Raw genomic sequence first — 18,928 nt, forward strand, 5'->3', positions numbered from 1 at the left:
ATGGTCTTTCCACCCATCCAGGTTGCCAACACTTCTGAATAAGCAGTGATAGTAACTGGGATCATGACAACCAGTCCAACAAATATACCACCACTAAATGTGAACTTACATTGATGAGATACATGCAGACACACACATGTAAACATTTACTCATGAACATGTTCACATTGTAGGGGGAGTTAGAAGGAAAATCTGTGCCTATAACATTTGTAAGACATACCATTAATGAGGTGGGAGCAAAGAGAGGCGCAGGAGTGGCTGTGTGGTAAGTAGCTTGTTTACCAACCACATGGTTCCGGGTTCAGTCCCACTGTGTGGCACCTTGGGCAAGTGTCTTCTGCTATATCCTCAGGCTGACCAAAGCCTTGTCAGTGGATTTGGTAGACGGAAACTGAAACGAAGCCCGTCGTATATATGTATATATATATATATATGCATGTGTGTGTTTGTGTGTCTGTGTTTGTCCCCCTAGCATTGCTTGACAACCGATGCTGGTGTGTTTATGTCCCCGTTACTTAGCGGTTCGGCAAAAGAGACCAATAGAATAAGTACTGGGCTTACAAAAGAATAAGTCCCGGGGTCGAGTTGCTCGATTAAAGGCGGTGCTCCAGCATGGCCGCAGTCAAATGACTGAAACAAGTAAAAGAGTAAAAGAGTAAAGAGTAAGAGAGAGAGTTATATTCTCATCAGTCAAGAGACCAGGTACTTATATTCTCATCACTGTTAAGAGCTTCCATGAAAATGTTGCTGCTTTCCTGTCACTAATCCTCTCTAATTTATTAATATGATACCCAGCCCTTACTGACTACATTGTCTCAGTAGGCAGCAAAGCTGATGGCAGTCCACTCTGGGTAACGCATTTATAATCAGGATGTGGGCAATTTTAGATTTGCTTTATAAACCTGTATAAGCTTGGTTGCCCTGGTGGAGAGCAGCAAACTCAAGGTCAGTCTCGGGCAGCACACACTGAAGCTATGCCACTGCTTTGTCTGCTGGCTGGTAGAGAACAGTGGAAGCACTCCGTCGGTTACGACAACGAGGGTTCCAGTTGATCCGAATCAATGGAACAGCCTGCTCGTGAAATTAACGTGTAAGTGGCTGAGCACTCCACAGACACGTGTACCCTTAACGTAGTTCTCAGGATATTCAGCGTGACACAGAGAGTGACAAGGCTGGCCTTGTGAAGTACAGGTACAACAGAAACAGGAAGTAAGAGTGAGAGAAAGTTGCGGTGAAAGAGTACAGCAGGGATCGCCACCATCCCCTGCCGGAGCCTCGTAGAGCTTTTAGGTGTTTTCGCTCAATAAACACTCACAACGCCCGGTCTGGGAATCGAAACCGCGATCCTATGACCGCGAGTCCGCTGCCCTAACCACTGGGCCATTGTGCCTCCACTAGAGAACAGTAGTACCTGACATTCAAGATACCAGATGCCCAATACTGGCCCTTGCTTGACCCATGGCTATAACTCTGTCTAAGACAGTGGTTCTCAACTGAGGTTCACATGGCCCTTGAGGAGTCCACATAAGATTTTATTGTTAAAACTTATCCGCAATAAATTGGTTGTACAATACACAAAAATATACAAAATATTTTAGCAGTTTTTTTTATATAATTCCTAACAAGTGCAGGCATGCCTGTATGGTAAAGGTGGTGAGCTGGCAGAAACATTAGCATGCCAGTCGAAATGCTTAGCGGTATTTCCACTCACAAAACTCTGGTCGGCCGGAGGCTATAGTAGAAGACACTTGCCCAAGGTGCCACACAGTGGGACCTGACCCGGAACCATGTGGTTGATAAGCAAGCTACTTACGACACAGCCATTCCTATCCCTATATATATACTTTATTTAAAGTAGCAGAAAATTCAACAAAACCTGTTACTCTGAGTTTCACGTTGCCGTTCGTCGGACAGTTTTTGCTAGAATCAAAAACTGTCCGACGAACGGCAACGTGAAACTCAGAGTAATAGGTTTTGTTGAATTTTCTGCTACTTTAAATAAAGCATATTACTCTAACACTGGTATTTGAGTACTCTTTTTTTCCACCTTGTTTCACATTTATGTGTTTACTCCGGTATATACATATATATATATGTATATATAAATATGTATATATATATATATATATATATATATATATATATATATATATTATATATATATATATATATATATATATATATATATATATATATGGGGGGTGGAGAGAGAAGGAGATGGGTATGAAGATGAATATGCAGTAGTTATGCATGTGATGTATATACAAATCATATAAATGTTGACTTTTGGTCAGATAAAGAATAAAAATGTCACCATATAAAAGTATATATTAGTTGTAAAATATTTGCTATTTAACAAATTAACTGCTTCCCTATTAACTATTTCTTGAGACAGATTTTGTAAAAGTTGACTTCAACAACTCCACTGCCTCAGTTTTTACCACATTAAAGCCTATTCGATCTCATTCAATTTGTGCAAATTTATTAATATTAACTCTGCTAGCCCTCACATATTTAGCCCATACTTTCCCAACTCTGCTATTTCTTTTTTATTGACTCAAATTCAAATATCTCATTTAATTAGTGCAAAATTCGTTGAGCTTAAACTCCATTAATGTTAACTCTGTTATACCTAATGTGTTTAGCTCATACTCTTCAAAACCATCGTGTGTCATCCACATATATCTTATTTTCCTAAACTATTGGCAATTGAATTTCACTACCAATTTAGATTAACTAGCTGTCTCCAATTTTGTTTTTGTTTATTCTCCCTTTGCCTCGTCAACAGTCAGAATACATCAGTTCATCAAAATATCATCTGTATTTCTCTGAAGTGAAACCCTCTCTCTCTCTTTCGGAGAGGCACTGAGCAGCTATACGCACACATACACACACGGCAGTAACTTCCGCCTACCGAATTCAATCACAAAGCTCCGGTCGGCTCAGGGCTATAGTAGAAGACACCTACCCAAAGTGCCACGCAGTGGGACTGAACCCAAAACCATGTAGTTAGGAAGCAAGCTCCCTAACCACATATATAAAAAATGAGAATCAGAAAATTTAGACACCACCCCCACATACACACACACACACACACATACACACACACACACACTTCTGTCTCTTGAATAGCTGTAAATATTTATCAAACATTAAACTAAGCAGATGAGCTTCTAAGTATAGGTTTGCTTTGATAAAGCTACATCATCTGGAAACCTGCTCCTCTATGTAATAAGACCCTGCTCTTGTGAAATTTGGCAAAAGCAATGATGCTGCACTCAAGATTAGCAAGGCATTTGACAATATCTGGCATTTGAACCATTTGGCAAAATCTCTCATCTTTTGGATTAGGGGTTTCCTGTCAAATCACACTAACATAGATTGTTCATATGGATCCCTTTTACAGTTACATTCATTTAAATCCTGCATGATCGAAGGTCTTCCCCTTCACCAAATGTCCTCCTTCAAATGCCTCAAAACATTGCAATAGAAGTCTCAATTGATGGTCTGACCATGGGGCATGAATTCTTATTTCTTTATTGCCCACATGGGGCTAAACATAGAGGGGACAAACAAAGACAGACAAAGGGATTAAGTCAATTACATCAATCCTAGTGCGTAACTGGTACTTAATAAACATAGAGGGGACAAACAAGGTCTTCCCCTCAAACACATGCATGCACACACATACACACACAAATGCTCCTTTATATTAATAACCTACTTGTCTTTGTTCTAACTAATTTTCACTCCTATTCACATTTTTCATTTGGGTTCCATGCCTAAATACCACCTGTGTACACCCTGGACATCTCGCATCAAATCTGTCGTAACTCAATGAACACAGACCTCACAACATCGTCCAATGTTGTCCTGCTATAATTTTGTTTCCTTTGACAGTAGAAAAATCATATCAAGAAAGCATTATTGCACTTTCAACCTCTAAAAATGACTAGCGCACAGCTAAAACTCCTTTTCAAACTCCGCCCGTCTAACACCCGTGGACATATTTACAAAGTCAGAAAACAGCACAGCTCCCATGACTTTAGGAAACATTTTTTCACGCTGAGAGTTGCTGAAGCATGGAACAAACTGCCGGCATCGGTTGTTAATTGTCGGAGCACTGCATCCTTCAAAACTTCCATGCTTTCTGAGATTAGCCAACACTACACCTGATTTTTTCGCCTCCATACACACACAAGCATGTATCTGACTCATACATTGTTCGCTTTCCAGACATTTGAACATTACAGCATATACTCTATACGCACTTTCTGACAAGTTGTGGTGCACCTGAGCACTGTATACAATAATTTCATTATTATTATTATTAATATTATTATTATTATTATTATTATTATTATTATTATTATTATTATTATTAAAATCCTTAATGGTCACTATAGAATCTTAAGCATTACCATTACCAAGGATTTCTCTTTGTAAATGTACATTCTCAGTAAAGTGGCTGACTTCCTTCTCAAAAGTCACAAAATACTTTAGCCACAGCCACTACAATGCTTAGGTGAGACACACAACAAGTTCTCTTCCCACATCTAGAAGGGGGCTGCTGCTGTAACACATACAGACTTTCTTGACTGCATCCAATAAATGGCCATCTATCTGACTAGTATGATGTTGCACATGAACATACTGGCCAACAGATGCCCAGGCTCTTTCCCTAAATCAGTGCATCAAATATCTAGATGCTCCATGCATTTTCAAAAATGCCTTTAGATAATCCATATTAGTGTTTGAGCATTTTGAAAAACATTCAATATTTTTTTACACATAATGCAAATATGATTAACATGCATGTGTAGCTGTGTAGTTAAGAAGTTTGCTTTGCAATTGCATAGTTGTAGCTTCCATTCCAATGGTCAGGATTTGGGTGTGGATATATATATAATATATATATATATATATATATATATATATATATATATATATATATATATATAAAAATAGGTGAATGAATTATCCTATGTTTATCGTCAGCATGGAAAATTTGTTTAACCGAAACCTGGGTAGCAAATTCATGTCAGAAAACACGGTTGAAGCGACCTGTCCAAGGGTAGAAACTCCGGGTTCATGTGCAGAAATTTGTGTGTTGTATATGAATAAATGAAAGAATGGAGTCGAACGAAGATGTTAACAAAATTCCTTTACTCTCGACATATGTTTCGAAGACAACATGTTTTCATTCCAAAGGAATAAAGGGTGCATTATGCAATCTTCTCATCAGGAAAGAAAGGGAGCCTCTCTCGACAACAAGACAAACAAAAATTTTGATGACTGCCTACATGGTAAATAAAACGATAATGAGTGTTTTTTAAAAAAAACGTTAGAAGAATTGACGTCAAATGCACCCTTTATTCCTTTGGAATGAAAACATGTTGTCTTCGAAACATATGTTGAGAGTAAAGGAATTTTGTTAACATCTTCGTTCGACTCCATTCTTTCATTTATATATATATATCTATATATATTATTATTATATTATTATTATTATTATTATTAATATCAGGAAATCAATATTAGAAAATTCTTCAGAAAGATATATACGTGTGTAAAATAATTGTTGTATTAAAAATATAGATATGTATAAAAATATTTATAAATATGTATAAGTATAAATATATAATGTATATGACAGTTTTGAATTAAGTTTTTAAAGCATCTTACGATCGTTTCACAGAAGTGCCGTCCCTATAATGAATTCCTATATTGATAAGCATTTATAGACAACTCTTCTGCTCTTCAGAGATATAAAATTTGAATTTATACATATATATATATATAAGACAATCTTTCTGGTGGTGGAAAGCACTCATGACAGTTCCACTTAAAAGCACCTGAACAGTGACATGTAAAAGCACCTGTGCAGTGCCATGTAAAAGTGTCTATGTGGTGCCACATAAAAGTGCGTGTATGTAAAAGCATGTAAAAGCGACCATACGGCATCATGTAGAAGTTCCCATGTGGCATCATAATAAAAAAAACCATGTGGTGCCCCATAGAAGCACCCATGCAGTATCAAATAAAAGCACCCAGCACACTCTGTAAAGTGGTTAGCACTAGGAAGAGAATCCAGCCATAGAAACCATGCCAAGCAGACTGAAGTCTGATGCAGCTCCCCTAGCTTGTCGGCTCTGGTCAAACCATCCAGCAAATGCCAGCATGGACAATGGATGTTAACTGATGATGATGATAATGATATATGTGCGTTTGTGTATGTGTGTATCTCTCTCTCTCTCTCTCTCTCTATATATATATATATATATATATATATATAAGTTAAGCAAAAATTTAGATTCAAATAAATATGGTACTTAATTTAGATGTACCAGAATTCTGTATGGTGTTATCCATAAAAATCTGTGGGGTGATTATAATCAAAATAAGCAACAATTTGGTACGATCGTTTCGTACTACATCATTTTATTAAATGTTCTAAGTATTACAACAGATTTAAGATGCTGAGTACTCATCAGCCAATTATAGAGGTTTTCCATTAATATAAAAATTTTCAAATCAAGTGGCAACATTATAGAGAAGGTAGATATACAGACAAAGATGTGGATTTATATATATATATATAACAAGAAGACAATGGAGGAAAAATAACAAACAGAAGCGTATCTTTTGTACTAGTAAACCATTATTTGATTAGTAAATAAAGGCTTACTAGTGCAAAAGATACACTTCTGTTTGTTATTTTTCCGCCCTTTCCCTCTCATCTATATAAATTAAACTACGGTTACCCACTAAATTACCTGCTGCCATATACCTTTTACCAAGAATATACCTACTGAGGTAATTTTCCAGAAGTATGTATATATGAATATATGCATGTATATATTTGCGTGTCTGTGTTTGTCCCCCACCATCGCTTGATTACTGATGTTGGTGTGTTTCCATCCCGATAACTTAGTGGTTTGGCAAAAGAGACAGATAGAATAAGTACTAGGTTTACAAAAAATATTACAGTTCTATATCTAAGAGATGAGGAATCATGTACATTATTTACATTATTTACATTCAACAGATATTTGTCCTCATCTTGTTTGTTGTTAACACAACGTTTTGGCTGATATATCCTCCAGCTCATAACCACTACGCCATATGCCCAGGCATATGGCGTAGTGGTTAAGAGCGTGAGCTACTAACCCCAAGATTCCGAGTTCGATTCCAAGCAGTGACTTGAACAATAATAATAATAATAATAATACTGATAATAATAACATCGAAAAATACCTTAGGAATGAGAACCCAGGTTCGAAATTTCCTCAAGACACCTGAAGAAGGCTGGAGGGTAATTCAGCCAAAATGTTGTGTCAACAACAAACAAGATGAGGACAAATATCCGTTGAATGTAAATAATGTAAATAATGTTACAAAGAATAAGTTATGGGGTTGATTTGTTTGACGAAAGGCAGTGCTGCAGCATGGCCACAATCAAATGACTGGAACAAATAAAAGAGTAAAACAGTAATATATATATAAATACATACATGCATATATCTATATATATATATGTATATATATATATGTGTGTGTGTGTGGAGGCGCAATGGCCCAGTGGTTAGGGCAGCGGTCTCGCGGTTGTAGGATTGTGGTATTGATTCCCAGACCGGGCGTTGTGAGTGTTTATTGAGCGAAAACACCTAAAGCACCACGAAGCTCTGGCAGGGGGTGGTGGCAACCCCTGCTGTACTCTTTTGCCACAACTTTCTCTCACTCTTTCTTCTGTTGGCTTGCTCGCTTAGCCAGCAGGGTGGCGTCACTTGAAGGCTAAAACAATGCAAAGCGCATGGTGACCCGCGATGTGTAGCAACATCTGATAGCCTGGTCGGTCATGGTGATCACGGTGATATATATATATATCATCATCTTCATCATTATCGTTTAACGTCTGTTTTCCATGCTGGCATGGGTTGGACAGTTCGACTGGGGTCTGGGAAGCCAAGAGACTGCACCAGGCTCCAGTCTGATCTGGCAGTGTTTCTACAGCTGGATGTCCTTCCTAACACCAACCACTCTGTGAGTGTAGTAAATATTTATATATTATAAAATATGCTATAGTATATATTGTATATATATTTTATAACAATATATGTTATATAATATGTGTGTCTGTGTGTCTTTCTTTCTGTTTGTCATCATTACTGCTTGATGACTGGTGGTAGTTTGTTTTCCATCCCTATAACTTAAGTAGTTAAACAAATGAAACCAATTAAATAAGTTATTAAACAAGTCCCTTAACGCCTCGGGAGTTGTTGGGGGCACTGCAGCCATGCAGCCTATCTAGGGTATATTTGCTTGACTAAAACACTTGTAGATGGTGCCCCAGCATGGCCTTAGTCCAATGACTGACAAGCAAAAGATAAAAATAATATAAACAAAAACAAAGCAAAAAAAAAATGCTCTTACCTGTAATGCTTTTTCATACTATGTAACTGAAGTGTTAAGTTGTAGGTGTCTTAAGTTGCTAGCAGACAACATGGAGCTATGGAAAACTATCGTTGTTCTGTAAATGAAAAACAAGAAAAAACATTATATTTAGCAAAGTACTTGTAATTACATAATCGAACGTACAATATCTTTTCACATACATGTATAAATTTGGAGTGATTGGGTTTTACGTATCTATCAGTCTGTCTATCTAGCTGTCTATCCATCTATCTATCTATCTATCTATCTATCTATCTATCTATCTATCTATCTATCTATCTATTTATCTATCTATCTATCTATCTATCTATCTATATATATTATATATATATATATATATATATATATATATATACTCTTTACTTTCTTTTACTTGTTTCAGTCATTTGACTGTGGCCATGCTGGAGCACCACCTTTAGTCGAGCAAATCGACCCCGGGACTTATTCATTGTAAGCCCAGTACTTATTCTATCGGTCTCTTTTGCCGAACCGCTATGTAACGGGGACGTAAACACACCAGCATCGGTTGTCAAGCAATGCTAGGGGGACAAACACACACACACACAAACGCACACACATACACACATATACATATATATACATATATATACGACAGGCTTCTTTCAGTTTCCGTCTACCAAATCCACTCACAAGGCATTGGTCGGCCTGGGGCTATAGCAGAAGACACTTGCCCAAGATGCCACGCAGTGGGACTGAACCCGGAACCATGTGGTTGGTAAACAAGCTACTTACCACACAGCCACTCCTGCGCCTATATATGTAGATATTAGATCTTGCCACCCTTCTCATACAGAGAGAAATATACTATTCAACATGACAAGATCGATATGCTCAATAGTTACAGACACCAACAGCTGAAGACAATCAGCGAATCTCAAGAGACTCCTAACAGAAGCAAGGTTCACATCAGGGAAGGAAATAATACAGGTAACAAACTGTGAAGACCCTTGTTGTGGGGGACATGTGAAATAATTGAACAAGAAACAACCAAATGGTTCAAGAATGGGAAAGATTTGAAAGTGAATATAAACACGAATTTCAAAGCAAAGTCTTGTCTACTGTATCATGTCCACTGTGCAATGAGAATTACATTGGAGAAACAGGGACTAAACTACAGGTTATACAGGTTACAAACTATGGAGACCCTTGCTGTTGAATATGCGATACTATTGAACGTGGAGGCGCAATGGCCCAGTGGTTAGGGCAGCGGACTCGCGGTCGTAGGATCGCGGTCGTAGGATCGCGGTTTCGATTCCTAGACCGGGCGTTGTGAGTGTTTATTGAGCGAAAACACCTAAAGCTCTACGAGGCTCCGGCAGGGGATGGTGGTGATCCCTGCTGTACTCTTTCACCACAACTTTCTCTCACTCTTACTTCCTGTTTCTGTTGTACCTGTATTTCAAAGGGCCAGCCTTGTCACTCTCTGTGTCACACTGAATTTTCCCGAAAACTACGTTAAGGGTAGTTCCATTGATCGGATCAACCGGAACCCTCATCGTCGTAACCGACGGAGTGCTTCTTCTTCACTATTGAACAAAGTACAACCAAAAGATTCAACAATGTGAAAGAATTGAAAGTAAATGTACACATAAATTACAAAGTAAAATATGTTGTCTTCTACGTCATATGCCCACAATGCAATGAGAATTACATTGGAGAAACACGGACAAAACTAACCAATCTTGTAAACATGGATAAACAGAAAATTAAAGATTCCTCTCTTAGGAAAATGTTCCATGTGGTAATTCCATGTGGTAAACATCTAGATGTTTGTGTAAGAGGAAAATTTAAAATATACCCCTTTAACAAAATAAATTATGAAAATGAACAACTATAAAAAAGGTAAAAGAATACTGTATACGAATTCTAAATCCAAAACGAAACTGTTAAATAGTTGACACCATTAATAAAAACAACAATTTCTATATGCATTAGCCCAGAACACATGTGTTTGAAAAGTTGAATAACAAAAGCACTTGCACACAAAATACACACTAGACACAAAATATATGCTATGTGCAGACTTCTTCCACAAATGTTAGTGACATTCTGTTAAACAAAAAATTGTTCTAAATAGTTGCTAACTTTTTGAAAAGTCTTTTTAATATCATATATATACATATATATACACACACATACACACTCACATATATAGATAGATAGATATAAATATTTATATATATACATACATATATATATATAAATATATATATACATATGTATATATATATATATACACACATATATATATATGTATATACATACATATATATATGCAGTTTACACTTATGTTACTTTTGTGTGGAATTTTGTTTCCTCTCAGACATACCTTCTTTTTAACTGGCAGATTTTTTTTGAAATTTACACTTATAAGGTGACACTCCATAATAACATTTAATTGAACATTCCAGAAGGAATTGTAATTCATATTATATAAGAAGTGAACAATTCGTTTTTATGTCGGTTTCATAAATAAAATTCACAAGACTCTGAACCCTTGAGTCATTTTGTATCTTTCTGCTAATATGTATGCACACGCACGCACGTACACACAGACACATAGATACACACACACTCACACGTGTATGAATGTGTGTGTGTGAGTTTATTCCTCCTTTTCTCTCTATGTACAAAGTAGAAAAACATATAAATGATAACAAGTATAATAAATATATTTACATGTAAATTTGCATAGACAATTTACATAATGTTATGAAGTCCTCTCTTTACAGCTGTTTCGAATGATCAAAGGATTTTTGCCAACTGATCTACATCTGCTCTGGACTGTCTTACCCTGATGAAGAAGCTGGAGTATTGAATTCTGATCTTTCCGAGAATTTCGCGACTATTTATATAAGCATCTTATCTCTCATTAGTTTTATATATACATAGTGTATAGCAGAGCATTTATATTAATAAGCATTATTGTAACTGTAAGAGTAAATGATGTCTGTTTGCTAATCAATGCCTCAGAAAAAACTCAGGTTAGTGATGTATAGTAATAGCTGATGGTATTTTTAGTTATTACTTAGGATGATATTCTATTGACTTTGAGAAAAAAATTATGTAACCACCTTTCTTCATTCCAAAATAAGGAAAAAATGAATTGTACAACTCTGAGTGGGTTCATCTGGACTTTTAATGATAATGCCACTAGTTATGATTATAAATGGGAATTTAATGATATTAGTAGGGCTTCACCATATACAATTGGAAACTCTAAGTGTAATCTATGCTGGGAAGAAATATTTCACATCTTTACCTCTAATTACAGGTTATTAATTCACAGAAATGAATTAGCTCTAAAATGGGCACATTCATTTAGAAAAGTATTAAAATACTTATCAAATTTTTAATTGGATATCATGCAGGTAGAAGTGCATAGTCAAATAATCATAAATCTACTCTCTTTAGATGTTAACAATCTCACAATAAACATCTAAATTATAGGGTTTTTTGTGGATTGAGACTAAATAGGATTAGAATTTCAACATATCTTACTCATCCTAATCAATATTACACTTCTTATTTTCAAAAAAAGTATAAAACTTTATTTCTATGGACTAATTTTAATATCTTTTAAATTTTTCTATCTAGCTTATATGATATCATTTTATCCACATTTTGAGAGGCCAGTAATATGAATGCATTCTGACCTAATTTAGGCTTCTTTCTACTATTTAGTATATATTATACTCTATTTATTCCCTTAACCCTTTAGTGTTCAGATTATTCTATCAAACATAATGCTTATTGATTCCCATTGATTTGAATTAATCATGCATTATCTCATATCTTCAAGATCTTGATGGCGTAATTACTTAATGTAGAATAACATTGTAGGGTAGGTGTGAGAGCCTGGATCTGGTCAGTTTGAACATAAAACAGATTAGCTATTTTGGCCAGATATGGTCGGTTTAAATACTAAAGGGTTAAATTCAAAAAAGGTCATTTTAAATTTAAATGATACCAGAACTATAGTCCTATCACATTTCCAAGCACTCTCTACTGATATGTACCCTAACGTTTTATGATGCATCTGCTAGATTATCCCTTAAAGACTATCAAACACTTGAACCCTCAGTTCACTTCACCTAACCATGTAGGTAAATCCTTGAACAAAGCTGCATAGAAATTTCTACCTTGGATGAAAATGTACTGTAACTGGATTAACTAAATGCATATAAATGCTATATCAAAAGACATTGGGACACTTATCCAGCAGAAATACTTGTTGGATTGGAATTTAATGAGTACAATAGTGTAATAAACAAGATGTATAATTCTCCCCTCTTCTTTATGATATCTTGACTTTGAAATTATATTTCCAATCACATATACTACCACAAATATTATTTTAGCAAGTTAAGTTTAAAGTGATTTCTTTTGTGCTGTAGACCATTTACCATTTCTGTGATGCCCCCACTTCCTTCAATGCCCTAAGCAGATGCTTATTTTGAGCCATGGTTAATCCAATGCCGGCTCTCCCTGTGCATGCAACAATGTGCTGCCATCTGTTGGTGCACTACAGAACAAGTCTGCCAACATTTTGATACCTCCCTCATAAATTATACAAAATGCTTTTATTCCCTCGTGGGTTTTAGTATTTGGACTATAATCATACCAAGATACCATTTCCAGATGTTTTAATTTTAATGACCAAAATGACAATGGTTTTAGACTTAAAGACAGAACTGCACTGCCCTTGTTTCTTGAAATCATAAAATAGCAATAGTAACAACAACAAAAATATAAATCTATGAATTTGAATCAGAGCTGGATTGAGTGCAGCTCCTTAGAGAGAGCAGATATTGCATATCAACTAAATACATTGAACTGATAGGCAAAAATGTATATATTTTTTAAAAATCAAAGCAGGTAATTCTTTGTTCTATGGATTATTAATTAATTATTAATGGAGCTATTCTGTGTAACAACCGTTATTATTGTTCAGAACACAGAAAAGAGTGGTTAAGTAGAGACACACACACACATACACACACATGCAAATGTATATATTTTATATGCATATATACAGACAGAGAGGAGAGAAGAAATAGCATGAGGAAAAAAGACTATGCTCTCTTTCTGTCTCCCCTTCTCTCCTTATCTTTCTCATCCACTCACTCACTCACTCACTCACTTACTTACTCTCTGTCTCTCTCTCTCTCTATATATATATATATATACACACACAGACGCACAGACACATTGAGAGAGAGAGAAGGAGAGCTTTCTGTCTTTCTTCCTTTCTATCTTTCTTTCTCTCTCTCTCTCTCTCTCTCTCATATATATATATATATATATATATATACACACACACACACACAGACGCACAAACACATTGAGAGAGAGAGAGAGAAGGAGAGCTTTCTGTCTTTCTTCCTTTCTATCTTCTTTCTCTCTCTCTCTCTCTCTCTATATATATATATATATATATATATATGTATATATATATATATACACACACATAGACGCACATTGAGAGAGAGAGAGAGAGAGAGACAGAGAAAGAGAAAGATAGAAAGGAAGAAAGACAGAAAGAAAGAGCATGATTAATAATGGAAAGTAAAGAGAGAAGTTAGTCATCACCAGATTAGCAGATAGTCCAAATTTTAGTCAATGGAAACATAGAGTAAAAGGCAGAGAGAGAGAGAGAGAGGAGTGGGGGTGGGGGAAAGCTTACTTACTCCAGATTAAACATAATAGATGGTGGAAAACAGGAAACAAGATGGCTGATGTAAGCGTTGCAAACAAACTCTTTTCTTTCAGAAATGTATGTTTTTTTTCAACTAGATATACCACAGTTGAGTTATGGCAACTCTTTTATAGTACCTTCTATCTAAATATCACACGGAATATTTCTCCTAAACTTTAGAAATTTCAAATTGTATATATTCTACCTGTATTTCTCTGAAGCTTATATACAAAGTAAAACAGCTAAAACACTTGTTTACCTTTGCTTGATTTCTCTCTATTCCACGTTTTATATAATCATTGTCATCACCATCGCCGTCCTCATCATCATCGTCATCATCATCACCAATACCGCTACCACCTTCCCCATCTTACATTCATTAACACACATGCACATACAAATGCATACAGGACAACTAGCCAGGTATATTAAAGTTCAATATAGTACATCATGTTAAACTCTGAAAATTCCCATATAGGCTCAGGAGTGGCTGTGTGGTAAGTAGCTTGCTTACCAACCACATAGTTTCAGGTTCAGTTCCACTGCGTGGCATCTTGGGCAAGTGTCTTCTGCTATAGCCCCGGGCCGACCAATGCTTTGTGAGTGGATTTGGTAGACAGAAACTGAAAGAAGCCTGTCGTATATATGTATATATATATATATGTGTTTGTCTATATATTTGTGTGTCTGTGTTTGTCCCCCTAGCATTGCTTGACAACTGATGCTGGTGTGTTTATGTCCCCGTCACCTAGCGGTTCGGCAAAAAGAGACCGATAGAATAAGTACTGGGCTTACAAAGAATAAGTCCCGGGGTCGATTTGCTCGACTAAAAAGGCGGTGCTCCAGCATGGCCGCAGTTAAATGACTGAAACAAGTAAAAGAGTAAAAGAGAATATACACAGTTGAAAATACTTTAGAAAAGGCTATAACGGTTGAATTGAGCAAAACACAAAAGTTCTTAGTGATGTGTTTCCTGCATGTCATATGATTATAACTATATAGTTATAATTGTTTCGTTTGGGGATTTGGTTTGCAAGATTCTTTATATGAGTTCGTGTGTTGAAGCATATTTTGTTGTGTCTGAGGAGAGTCATTTTCTTTTTGTGCCTTATAATTTAACACACTCACCGGTAAAATTTCCACTTATTTCTTATTTTCATTTTCCTAAAATTTTCGTTGCGTCTTGCAACCTTTTCAATAGTCTTGTTACTTTATAATAATGTTATGTGATCACGTGATCACATGACCGACCAGTCCATCAGATGTAGTTACACATCGCTGGTCACAATGCGTTCGCATTGTTTTAGCCTTCGAATGACGCCACCCCGCTGGCTAAGCGAGCAGGCCAACAGAAGAAAGAGTGAGAGAAAGTTGTGGTGAAAGAGTACAGCAGGGATCACCACCCCCTGCCGGAGCATCGTGGAGCTTTTAGGTGTTTTCGCTCAATAAACACTCACAACGCCCGGTCTGGGAATTGAAACCGCAATCCTACGACCGCGAGTCCGCTGCCCTAACCACTGGGCCATTGTGCCTCCACATAATAATGTTATGTAAAGCAGCAATTTGGCAGAATTGATAGTGTACTGCACAAAAATACTTAGCAGGATCGCTTCTGGCTTTATGTTCTCAATTCAAATGTTGCCAAGATTAACTTTGCCTTTCATTCTTTCGGGGTCAAGAAAACAAGTACTAGTTGAACAGTGGGGTCTATATGATCCTCTTACCTCCTCTTCTGAAAATGTTGGTCTTATGCCAAAATTTGAAAGAGGTTATAATCTTATGTAACTGTTACTGAAACAGCTGTAGAAACGAAGATTTTGAAGCATCACTGGTTTTGTTTCCTGTTCTTTCAAATATGTCTATGTGTGCACAAATATAGGTGTGGTGTTGAGAAGTCTGCTGCTCAACTATATGGTTTCAACTTCTGCCCCCACAGCATGGCTCCTTATACAAGTACTCTTCTACTATAGCCATGGGCTGGACAATGCATGAAAACATAGGTGTGAAATGAAACAAATGAATACACATTCATATGTGTGTGTGTGTATGTACATATATATATATATGTATACATATATACATACATATATTATATATTTTATGTATTGATAAGTCTTTCCTTGTTTGTTTTGCAAAATAGTGGTTTTGTCTCAAATAATATTTTATATATATATATATATATATATATATATATATATATATATATATATATATATATATATATATATATATATATATACGATGAGTTTCTTTTAGTTTCTGTCTACAAATCTACTCACAAGGCTTTGGTCGGCCCGAGGCTATAATAGAAGACACTTGCCCAAAGTGCCATGCAGTGGAAATGAACCCAGAACCATGTGGTTGGTAAGTAAGCTACTTACCACACAGCCATATATATATATATATATATACATATTATTGGACACACATACACAATGTTTGTGCTTTACCATTTTAACGTGGTGGAGGCAACCCACTCAAATCACTAAGTGTTAAAACACCTGAAAATCATAGTCATAGATAGGTGAGGCAACTCACCCCAAGTCCCATTCAGGAGTGATGGATATCAATATTTCACCATTTCTGTGGCATATCAACATCAAATACCTGAACCAAACTGGAGGTAAATTGAATAGCTTGTCCATGGCTATATGAAAAATGATATAAAAACCACCTGCTGGTATGCCTGAAAAATGCTTACACAGGAATAAATTCAAATACGAATTAGAAGCTTTGTGCCTGTAGTAGAAAGGTTGTGAGCTGGCAGAATTGTCAACATGCCAAGGAAAATGCTTAGCAGTATTTTGTATATCGTTACATTCTGAGTTCAAATTCTGCTGAGATCAACTTTGCCTTTCATCCTTTTGGAGTTGTTAAACTAAGTACCAGTTGAGCACTAAGACTGATCATATAGACCCCACTGTTCAACTAGTACTTGTTTTCTTGACCCCGAAAGAATGAAAGGCAAAGTTAATCTTGGCAACATTTGAATTGAGAACATAAAGCCAGAAGCGATCCTGCTAAGTATTTTTGTGCAGTACACTATCAATTCTGCCAAATTGCTGCTTTACATAACATTATTATGTGGAGGCACAATGGCCCAGTGGTTAGGGCAGCGGACTCGCGGTCGTAGGATTGCGGTTTCAATTCCCAGACCGGGCGTTGTGAGTGTTTATTGAGCGAAAACACCTAAAAGCTCCACGATGCTCCGGCAGGGGGTGGTGATCCCTGCTGTACTCTTTCACCACAACTTTGTAACTGAATTATGGAAGTCCACCTGAAGATTGTCGATCAAGACAAGAAACGATTGTAGTGGCGGTTTTTTTGACTATTTATTAATTTTATGTATTGATTAAGTTTCCTTGTTTGTTTTGCAAAATAGTGGTTTTGTCTCAAATAATATTTTATATATTATATAATATATATTATATATAAATATATATATATATATATATATATATATTATATATAATATATATATATATATATACGATGAGTTTTTTTAGTTTCTGTCTACCAAATCTACTCACAAGGCTTTGGTCGGCCCGAGGCTATAATAGAAGACACTTGCCCAAAGTGCCATGCAGTGGAAATGAACCCAGAACCATGTGGTTGGTAAGTAAGCTACTTACCACACAGCCATATATATATATATATATATATACATATTATTGGACACACATACACAATGTTTGTGCTTTACCATTTTAACGTGGTGGAGGCAACCCACTCAAATCACTAAGTGTTAAAACACCTGAAAATCATAGTCATAGATAGGTGAGGCAACTCACCCCAAGTCCCATTCAGGAGTGATGGATATCAATATTTCACCATTTCTGTGGCATATCAACATCAAATACCTGAACCAAACTGGAGGTAAATTGAATAGCTTGTCCATGGCTATATGAAAAATGATATAAAAACCACCTGCTGGTATGCCTGAAAAATGCTTACACAGGAATAAATTCAAATACGAATTAGAAGCTTGTGCCGTAGTAGAGAAAGGTTGTGAGCTGCAGAATTGTCAACATGCCAAGGAAAATGCTTAGCAGTATTTTGTATATCGTTACATTCTGAGTTCAAATTCTGCTGAGATCAACTTTGCCTTTCATCCTTTTGGAGTTGTTAAACTAAGTACCAGTTGAGCACTAAGACTGATGTAACTGATTTACCCCTTCCTCGAACGTGCTGGCCTTGTGTCAACATTTGAAAATGTGATAATTGTTAACATATAACATTATTATTATTATTATTATTATTATTATTATTATCATTGAGTGAGAGAGCAGTGCATGCCATCAAAGTGACACTGGGGTAAAATATACGAAGCCCAATATACCCATCATGACTTCTCGTCTGATAAGGGTACACCAGGCACATGCATCACAACCATATGTGCGTGACATGGTGATCTCATATCAAGGTAAATAGCGCATGACCTTGCAGGTGGGGCCCAGTTAGAATTTTTCTTCAGGTCGAGTAGCCCATCCCGCTCAAAAGGGCCCTGAATAAGGGTTGTTTAAGGATGTTGAAAGAACCACCCATGTTTCCAGAGGTGAATTATTCAAATCCCAAAGAATCCCTCTCAACAAATTGGCTATGATGCTCCCCCACTACTTCTGCTCGTGATCAGAGATGCACATATTGTCAGCCACTAAGGGACATCCTCAACTGGTTAAAGTCAAACAACTGACTAGCAAATCTGTGGTATTGAGCAGAATATTTGCTGTAGCCCATCTTTTATACCAATCATTA

General features: G+C 36.3%; 1 protein-coding gene across 1 annotated transcript in view; it reads right to left on the minus strand.

Moving 5' to 3' along the window:
• Positions 1 to 18,928, minus strand: part of LOC115218978 (protocadherin beta-2) — a 305,255-nt gene that overhangs the window by 107,380 nt on the left and 178,947 nt on the right. The window contains exon 3 of the mRNA XM_029789018.2: positions 8,434 to 8,530. The gene's annotated coding sequence lies outside the window, so the exon portion shown is untranslated. The remainder of the gene's footprint in view (positions 1 to 8,433; positions 8,531 to 18,928) is intronic.

Source organism: Octopus sinensis, linkage group LG14, assembly GCF_006345805.1.
Source record: "Octopus sinensis linkage group LG14, ASM634580v1, whole genome shotgun sequence".
NCBI lineage: Eukaryota > Metazoa > Mollusca > Cephalopoda > Octopoda > Octopodidae > Octopus > Octopus sinensis.